Here is an 8,415-nt window from a genome sequence, read left to right as displayed (position 1 = left end):
GGATTTCACCATGTTGGCCAAGCTGGTCTTAAACTCCTGACCTCAGGTGATTGGCCAACCTCGGCCTCCCAAAGTGCTGGAATTAAGGCGCAAGCCACCGCGCCTCACCCTTTCTCGAGTCTTTAATTATGTTTGAATGCAGAGAAATCGATCTGGACTTAGATTTGCCAACAAATAGAGCACGTGAATTCCCCCTTAGTTCTTAATCTGTACATGGAATTTGATAAACTTAACTTCTCAGATCTATAGTTAGAAAGCAGATGTGATCCATAGCTCCAGCTTCACCTCCCACTGAATAGCAGTGTTTTATGTCATACAGCTCTTACCCATCACTATATCATGCTGCAATGATGCTATACATTAAAAACTGCCATTTTCAACATAGTCACTGCCATCAGGCCTCTTTCTTTGTTACCCATTGTATTAGTTTGTTCACATGCTGATAATAAAGACATACCCAAGACTGGATAATTTATAAAGGAAAGAAGTTTAACTGACTTACAGTTCCACATGGCTGGGGATGCCTTAGAAAACTTACAATCATGTCAGAAATGGAAGCAAACACATTCTTTTTCACATGGTGGCAGGGAAGAGAAGTCCTTCGCAAAAGGAGGAAAAGGTCCTTAGAAAACCGTCAGATATCGTGAGAACTCACTCAGTATGATGAGAACGGCAGCATGGGGGGTAACTGTCCCCATGATTCAATTACCTCCTACCATGTCTCTCCCATGATACATGGGGATTATAGGTGTTACATTTTGGGTGGAGACACAGCCAAACCATATCACCCTTTTATACAACTTTTTCTAACTACCTGTAATTAATTACCACCCCTACTCCACCTCCAATTTCTGCCATGTTTTCTGGGACCAAATCACTACATGAGTAAATAAAAGTAAATAAAATACATTTTTTTTCTTCAAACCCATGTAGTAGGAAAGAAACGTATTCCATTCACTTCAAACGGAAATTCCACCAAGCTGGCCAGTTTTTTATGTTTTTTTTTTTTTTTCATTTTGCTTGGCCAGTTTTACAGTTAGTATAGAATATGGTTCTCTCAGCCATGCTGTAGAGTAGCACTGTCCATATAGAATGTGAGCCACAAATACAAGCCACATATGTACTTTTAAATTTCCTGGTAGCCACATTCAAAATGTGCTCAATAGCCACATGTGACTGATGCCTTCAATATTAGACTGCAGGTCCTGACAGTCAGGGAGAGATATAAAAGTCTCCATGCCTGTGTTCATCTACGGGTACTGTTTATGGTGAGTGAAGCATAGGTGAACTGCCAACTGTTTTTGCTAACTCTGCGCCTTCTCCCCTACAGTTAGTAAAATTTCTGCCCATCTTCTGGAAGCGGGTTGATTATCCATTTAATTTTCTGTGGTGAAAGGATGCTTTATCTTTCTCTGTATAGCTGTAAGTGTTTTGTTGAAAATTTGTAGATGTCTACCCAGACATCGTTTTAAACCCTGTCAGATAAATTAATTTTAAGCTTTATTTTTTCATTAGTCTATCAGCAGCTGAGAAAAAAATCTACTCTGTATAATAAATTCAAAGTCTAATGCATGATAAGGATTCATAGTAGCAAGATATCTCTTCCGTAACTTTTGTGTTTATAACAAATGTGTGCGTAGACAGGCATCTAAGTAGTTGTTCTTATTTTTATTTTCTCTTTGTAGAGACAATGCGCAGTCATGTGTCTGAAGGTTTTGCAGGAAGCTGAAAAATGTTCCCATTCTCTTCTTTTGTTTACCAAACATGCTGCTTCACAGAAAACTAAACAATCCTGAAGTTTCTGTTTCAAAAAGTGGCTATTTTACAAGAATGTGAATAGCTCAGAAAGATAAATCCTGTTCTTTTAAATGTTCAAGGCTAAATAACCCTTCTTTACATTAAGTGGACAAAATTCATTCTCAAAATTTTCATTTTATTTGAAGTTGAAACCTTCCTTTTTAAGAGACAAAATCAATAATTTTTCTTCTGTTATAAGAATTTCTGTTAAAATGAGCAAAATCCCAAAATGGAAAGAACTTGTGATATAATAGGAATGTCAAAATTTGAGATTCTTGCAATGTAAAAATCCATTAATTCCTAATATTATACTTATTATAAAAAATTCAAACTACAAAATTCCAATAAAGTCTTACTATGAATTAATTAAAAATGATTAACACCAACTAAACATATATTTAACATTTTAATAGCTCAGTTTAGTGTCCTTTTGAAAGATAGATTTAATAGATTAAACAAAGTTAGCTCAATCAGCTACATTATTGGTGGCTCATATATACATTGACATACATATTATATATAAAAAATACTGATTTTTAAAATGAAAAACCATTAGTAATATCAAAATATGGTGATATTGTATACTTGCTTCATCCAGATGTAATGCCAAAAGGATGTTGAATATTTGTGGGAGGAGAAAACTTTGGAAAAGCTTATTTATTTTCTAAGTTCTTAACAACACCATGCTAAAACTTCACATGAGACAGAGATACAGAATCCAGTCAATATCTTCCATTATTTAAGTGATGCTTGACTTTAATTTTGTAAGCAATTGGACCTGCAAACCAAAAAATAGTGTTAGCTATAGTTTAAAATCTATTAGTGGTAGTCAACATTTATGGAAAATTTGTGAGCTATAGGAAGTATTCTAAATTGTTTTAATACATGTATTAGGTTCTCAATAACCCTATTCCAGGCACACCTATTGGTCCCACTTTACAGGGGAGGAAACTGAGAGTTTATGTAATAAAAGAACTTAGGTGAACTGAAACCTTGTGACATTGAATGAAATTATCTTTCCTATTAAATAATATTTAATCAGAAAATGGTTATTATAAAAGATCAATAGCTAGGAATAAAGACAAAAAGTATGTGTTCTCAAAGAGTAGATACACTAACAATTAAGTGGAGACTGCAAATTAAACAATTACTTCTGATGAGTACAGTCAGGAATAACAAACCGGCGAATCTTATGAAAGTACTATGAAAAAGTTTTCAGGGAAGCAGCCTGCAGTTTTTCCTTTAACTTAGGAAAGCCAAAAGTCAGTGGTGGGAAACACCTGGAACCAAACAAAAGACCTAATTCTTCTGTATGCAAGGGGCTTAATTTTTCATGAGAGAAGATCTATTGTGAATAGAGGCAGCCTTAAAGAACCTGAGGTCTTTCCACTGGTACAAGATTCCCTATACTGAAGAAATGTTTAATGGCTCTTTCATTCCTTTTCCCTTGTATAAGTTTTCCTTCAGCACTTGACTTTGTTATGAATGTGGATATGTCTATAATATTGTTTGTTTTAAATTGCTCCAATTGTTGTGTACTATTCAGTTTGGACTTCTTGGAATTCTAAACATGTAAATTGCATTCCAAACAAACAGCAATACATCATTCGGAGTAAAATCTCTACATGAAGAATGAGATTAACTCATTTTAGTGAGAGATAAGGTCATTAGGACACTTTGAAGGTTGAAGGTTTTTCTACATGAAGAATGATTTTAACTCATTTTAGTGAGAGATAAGTTTATTAGAACACTTTGAAGGTTGATGGAATGTCGGAGTTAAACGTCTTTTCAAGTATTTTGAATTCAATAATTTAATTTAATTTAATTCCGTGCATATTTATTGAATAACTCCTATGAACAAGACATTCTGAGGATACATATAGGTACAAGTCACAAACATTAAGAAATTCATGATTCTACAGAGTAGATGTGTCTGTTATTAAGCATAACAGAAGAAAGAATGTAGTCAGTTTTCTCAACATAGAGGAGGGATAAGTCAGTTGGTATTAGAGGACTGGGAAGGGTTCATGCTTAGAACTGCAGCAGCCATATTGTGACTGCAAAGGAGATATTACTGACACACTGAGAATAGCAGAGCCGAAAGATAGCAAGGGCCTGCGCATCTTTGAAGACATCCTTGAACTGCTAACCAATCCAGCAACTGCCTACCCCTGAGTTTCTTGATTAATAAGATTAAAGACTTAATTAAGACAATGCAATTTTTAGTCCATCATTCAATTCTTGCAGCTAAAATCACCCTACCTTTGGTGTTAGGGATCAGTTGACTGGGCTGTAACAATGAGCTGAATAAAACTTAGGGGTTGTGATAAGAATAGAAAGGTGGGACCAAATGCAAAAAGGTAGGTTAGAGAGGAATCCTGCAACCCTGAACATTGTAGTTTGGAGAGAAGGAAGAGACAAACACATCTGGGTTTTAAGGTCTGATTGATTGTAAACATGACTGGCATCAATAAGAATATGAGAAAAGGAATAGGTTTGGGAGAAAAAAGCAATAGATATAGTTTTGATGTTGAGATACAGAACACAGAAAAAATCTCTTGTTAATTTTGCTAAACACTTTTGAAATAAATCATACAGTAGTTTATGATGAAATAAGAATGGCAGGCTGGGCGCAGTGGCTCACACCTGTAATCCCAGCACTTTGGGAGGCCGAGGTGGGTAGATCATCTGAGGTCAGGAGTTTGAGACCAGCCTCACCAACAAAGTGAAACCCATCTCTACTAAAATACAAAAATTAGCCAGGAGTGCTGCTGGGCACCTGTAATCACAGCTAGTTGGGAGGGTGAGGCTGGAAAATCACTTGAATCCAGGAGTTGGAGGCTGTGCCACTGCACTCCAGCCTGGGCAACAGAGAGTGAGTGAGATTCTGTCTCAGAAAAAGAAAAAAAAGAACGGCAATATTTCCAGTGGAGTTAGTATGTCTTATTTATGCCATACTGAAATAACATTTATCCAAAGTTAAGTTTGATATTGCAAATAAAACACTGGCTACTTCTTATTGGTTAAAAAAAAGTAGATTGAATAAACATATTAATTTCTGTTTTCTCCTGAAACTTGATTGAGAGCAAAGTATAAACAAACATCTAAATTATAAGGGCCAAGAGAATGGACACCCTCTCTCAGTAGGCTAGTGGAGCATGTTAAACCGCACAATAAGGGAATGGCTCAGGAGGACGATGTGGGGTTCTGTAATCAGGGAACTGGACACACGAAAGGAGTGAAGGAAATTCCTAGAATGATGATGAAGGAAGCCCTAGGATGACAACAACCAGCCTAATGAGCAGCAGCCGGTACCACCTGGAACTAAGGGTGGCAAGAAGGAGAAACTTACCTGAGGATAAAGAGATCTTTTCAAAAAGGTAGATTTATCTGCTCTCTTGTTTTCTGCTCACATGATTAGCTCTTTCTTGATCCCAATCTAACTCCTGAGGAGGCTTGGAGTCTTCCCATGTACCCAGGAAGAAGAGAAGAACTAATATAGTAAGCACCAGTAATCTTTACCATTGTTTCCAAAGCTGAATAATCAAGTTACAGCCATATAAGATTAGATGGAAATATGGAGGTAGCTAGCAAGAGAGTAAGCTAGGAGTTGAAGGCTATTCGACTGGGGCCTTGGAATCAGCGGTAGGGAAAAAAGAAACCAGAAATTTCTGTAGAATTTATCATAATATCCTACCAAAGAGATGTGATCTTTTAAATGCATAATGCTACAGCAGTCACCTCTGCTGAAACCTGTATTCAATAAATTCTATCTCTCCACTCAGCTGCCAGTAAGACTAGTGATTCAGCTTAAATGCTGATCTCCCCTCCCTGGGCTAAATCTTAGTAAAGCAGACTAAACAATGGAGAACACAGTTCAGGGATACAGGAAGGATTTGCTCTCTGAAAACAGCTCAGCTACAGTCTCCAATGGTGTGGTGACAAAAAAACCACTTTAAGCACTTTAAATCTCTATTCAAAACTATCGTTTACTTATTTTATCACAGTGTTCTGGCCAGTGTAAATAGGTTCGGAAAGCAAATCAGAGCCAGTTCGAGTTGGATGATATTGTATTAAGTCTGCTAGATTCTTGGAAATACAAGAAAACCAAACTGTACAAAATTAAATATTAAATTACACATGAACAGGGTCTCTTTGACTTTTTTAAAAAAATAAATAACCCTTGAAAAGTTGCTTCCGTCTGTGAAAGTATATTAAAAGGCTGTCAAAAGAAAAATGGAGGATTTCAAATATAAATATTGTCTGTTGATACTATTTTGTCAACTAGATATTGAAAATTATAGAGATGGAATACACCTGAAGAGTCAACCAGGCCAACCCTCTTGATTTACAGATCGAGAGGCCCAGGGAAGAAAAGTGGCTTGTTTGAAACACAAAATTATTTATGGAAAAGCAGGGAATGGAACCCAGGCTACCTATCAATCGATTGTCAATCTGCACGAAGTGCCGGCTGCAATTGCTGTTGCCGAGCTGGAGAATAGGACTCCTAACAAAAAGGGCTCACGAAGATGGACATTTCAACCAGGCAGCAGGTAAAGTGCAGAACAAGCGCTGAGTTAATGCACTGTACACAATGGAACTGGGACTTGTGTGTCAGGAGGAAACCTCACAGGGTTTTCAAAAGGAGTAAAGTGCTTGGGAGCTTGTTTTAAAGGGTCAGAAAGCTCCTATTTTCTGTTCCTCTCCTGTGCACAGCAAAAGAACAGAAGTATTCTATTTCCGCTGTAGGTTTTTGAGTGTGAAACCAAGAAAACTATTGATGAAAAACTGCTCTTTGGTGACACAGTGCTTCAACAAGTCATCCCCAGTGCAACCCAGGATGATGGCCATTTGCACTTCCTTTTTAGGCAGCTGGAATCAGCCTCAAGAAGTCTCTCCCCATATGTGAGTTTCAAGTGTTGCCTGCAGACAGATTTTAATAAAGGAAATCAGCAGTTACAATATATGTGTATACTTCACACTCCTTTTCCAACATGCTCACTTAAAGCCTAACTCTAGACCGTTCTCTTTCCCTCTGTGACCCAAAGCATAGAAAAAGAAAAAAAAACATTCCTCTTTGTTATGTATCAGTAGGTTCATTGCCCTTGTCTACCAATTTCCTTTTCATTCAATAAATAATTATGTGTTCTGATATTTGCTTTAAATTTCTTGGTTTTTGGGAATATTCCATTGTTAAGGGTTTTCCTTCATTTCCAAGGTAAACGAGCTTACCTTAGTCCATTAAGATTGTCAGTTTGTCCAAGGACCATGGACAAAGTCTGACAGGTAGTGTTTCACTCTTATCTCTGTCTGATCAGAAGAGGAAGTCCTGCTAGTCCCGCTTTAGTTTGAGACTGATTATTGTCCTCACAACCACACAAAAGGAGATGCAGTTCTTTCCACACCTGAAGGCATTCATTTGAAGTGCAATTTGCCTGGTACTTACAAACTCTGCTAAAAGGAATGGTTGACTATTTTCCTAATCTGCCTGTTTACATTTGTAGGCATTAAGAATGCACAGTAAACAAGCTAAAGTGCAGAAGCTTTCACAGGTTTATTTTGGACAATAACAACCACTGGTAACAAAGAGGACAAAAATCTGTTTACAAATGTGTATTTCATTAGGCAATACCTGCTCTAAATTGGTCAGAGCCTGCCATTCCACAAATGTGGACTAAAATGAACATATCTGAAAAAAAGATTTTCATCTTCTAATGTAAAATACTCTGTCTTCATTTCAAAGGTGTCATGTATAGTATACAAATATAAGGTGGTAAAAATCTTAAAGTGACCGATGGTTAGAGAAATTGGTTAATGGACTTCTATTGGATTTATAAAAGGGAAGGGGTTTTGCTCTTTCTGATGCTTAGTTGGTGTTCCACTTAAAATTTGAGACGAATTAGAGTTAAATGAAGTCCCCTTCAGCACTGTGATTTTATTATTGTACACATTTCTGTTTTAGACATGAGCTTTAAATATAAAAATTTGTGGAATCCTTAATTAGAATCTCAGCAAATAAAGCCTGATAATCAGTGTTTATAGCATGTTGCACAGATGACTCTGATGCACAGCTTCTGATCACTCCAACATTCATCAATGGTTATGTGCCACACCCTCATGGTTTGAGATGGTTAAGTGCTTGCAAGAAAGATGTTCTGCTATTTACTGTACATATATTGGAAGCTTTTGAGACCAGGTAAATTAAAAAAAATTTTTTTAGAGACCAGTGAAATTTTGTAATGCAAACAAATTATCCTGAATTATATTTTTGTTAGAGAAGCAGTTACAGAATAGACCAAATGTTTTCTAAGGAATATTTCTTTAGGGATTTCCTCTAATATTTAAGCAAATATTCTATTGAAGTTCCAGAGCTATGTACCAGAAAGTGTAGAACAATTGACCTTGGCCTGGAAAACCTTAATGGCTATGGTAACAAATCAAGCAACTCCAATATAAAAAGCTTTGATAAGATTCCTATAAACAGCTTAAATCTGGTATAGGAATATGCTTAAAAGATGAAATAGCATGTTGAATAAAGTTGTTTAGAATTGTCCATACAAATAGTAAATTATACCTTCTTAAGAATTGTTTAGGTTTTATAGATTTTACATTAAAATC

The sequence above is a fragment of the Cebus imitator genome, unplaced genomic scaffold (genome assembly GCF_001604975.1).
Source record: "Cebus imitator isolate Cc_AM_T3 unplaced genomic scaffold, Cebus_imitator-1.0 Scaffold11, whole genome shotgun sequence".
NCBI lineage: Eukaryota > Metazoa > Chordata > Mammalia > Primates > Cebidae > Cebus > Cebus imitator.
The sequence above is the reverse complement of the archived record's forward strand: the minus strand, read 5'-3'. Positions refer to the sequence as shown.